A 2,340-nucleotide genomic window follows, 5' to 3' on the forward strand; every position below is an offset into this window, starting at 1 on the left:
CATGTTAACATACCACCTGTAACTAAATGGGACATATTAAGATACATAAATATGGCGGAACTTTTACAAAAGTATAAATTTGTAACAATTACATTTGTACTAAGTATTGAAGTGAGGAAAACAGACAGATGCTTCTTTATAAACTATATGTATATGAGGCCGACATCATTAAACGTGTTTACGCCGACAAAGTGTCGTCTATTTTCTTTGTTTGATGGCTCTTACTAATCTGACAGATATTACGGGTGATTATACCTATCCTAGCGACGTTTTTGTGTTGATGGTCACTTACAAATTTTATAGATAGGCAACAGTTTTCATATTTATTACTTACAATATTTTAACTATTTCTTTGAAAGACGTTATTCTTTTTTATTCCTGGCTTTTTATCAAATATTTATCACGATAAATGCTTGACATGTTTATCTATGACGTACTGTAAACCTATTACCAATACGTGTATGGCATTTCGTCATATTTCGCGAACCAGTGGGAAATCAAAGTTTCGTTTTACCGACTTTCTGTATGTCATTTCATTTCAACAAATTTTATTCATGATGTTGTATGAATTGGATTGAACAACAGGCTATGTCTATATCAGTTCTCTCCTGCATGCCTTTGTATGAATCAGCATAAATATATATCTTATAATTTATAGTGAAATGAAATTTGAAAAAAACACCTTATATACAAAGTACAAGTCATATGGTAAAGGGGAGATAATTCTAACTGCTTATGAAGGTCACAAGTCAAGCTGTGCTACTTCTTGATCTCACCAGAGACATGAGACATATTCCTTAACTAGATTCTCCCTGGGAGTTCAAAATCCACACAGAGTGACTCATAAGTAGTTGAATAGTATAGGCTTATATACATTAAATATTACGAATATGCTAAAAATACAAGTCTGTGTTGATTTAAGGGGCGAGTATATCATATTCACACTGTGTTTATAGTAAGTGCTTACTGATATTTATAACCATAATCATGTTTGCTGTTCATGTTTACAATATTTAGATTATTAGTACATTAAAATATAAGTTGATACAGATAATTATAGTTATGTACATCTTTTTGAGTTCAAGATAAAGGTTGAGACACTCTCTAGGATATTTTTATTGTCTTCATTGTCACATTGGTTACAACCATTTAGTAAAGTATGTAGAGTATAGTGCAAGTGATTATCATTGAATAGAGTAGCAGAGAGTAACTGTCTGTGATTGTTGTATCTGGCACAGTCAAAGAAGTAATGATAACTTGTTTCCTGTATATAACCACACTCACATGAAGCAAATTCTAATAGATGGTCATTAGAGAGGTCAAAGTTTTAAGTTGCTAGCAATATTTCTAATTTGACATTTCTGTATGTCATCTAATGAATCAGGATCCAAAAGCGAAAATAAAATAGGTTTATAGTTCTTCACCCTTATTACGATTTTAAAATTATGTTTAACTTTAAAAACAAGCCAAATTAAGGCAATCTAGACGGCAACGAATGAAGCAGACCCTAGTTAATCAAGCCTTAGGGAAGAGGGGGAAGATTTCCCTTTATCAAAACAATAAAATATCTTGAATGGAAAGCTTTAGATGTTCCATACGGTAATACATTTAGAAGCGATGTCGGCTCTGGCTACGAGATAACTAAAGACCACATGCAGATTGTATTCATTGAGATATCTGATGCGTGAAGATTACGTTTTACGATTTTACCAAGTAAGAATAAGAAATTGTCTATATGTGACAGTGTGTGTCGTATTTATATTTATAAGGTAATCATTATAAAAAAAAAAATAACAAGAATTCAAAAATTTATGTCTCGACTGTCCCCGCATTAACAATCAACAGCAAATAGTATGAAAATCATAGCAAAATACAGTCACTTACCATTTGTGATGACGGAACTTTATAAGTGTTTACTTATTTTCAAACTTTTAAATTGGAATTTAAATCAGTAAATAGTTATTTAATTGTCAAACTTCAGAACATATCAAATTTAACAGATAGATAATAATGGAAAGTTCAAATGATTTTTATTTACAAGTAAGATATTTAGGAAATAATTCTCATAACCTATCCATAATCTGAAGCATACATTTCAGATAAAGAATCTATTGTATTGTATTAACATTTTAGATTTGAAAAGAAATGTAGTCAAAATATGTACAACTATTGACTTTTAGAAAGAGCTTAATAGTCTTAAGTAATTATATTGTGTGATGAGTTAATGTGATCTACACGCAATACATTGCGGGATTTGATTAAATCTTAATTTTGTGTGATGCTTTTGATTGATATTATTGTGTGATCTATCTTCTTTAAAGATGTCTATTTAACAGATAA

The sequence above is a fragment of the Mizuhopecten yessoensis genome, unplaced genomic scaffold, assembly GCF_002113885.1.
Source record: "Mizuhopecten yessoensis strain PY_sf001 unplaced genomic scaffold, ASM211388v2 scaffold489, whole genome shotgun sequence".
Lineage (NCBI taxonomy): Eukaryota > Metazoa > Mollusca > Bivalvia > Pectinida > Pectinidae > Mizuhopecten > Mizuhopecten yessoensis.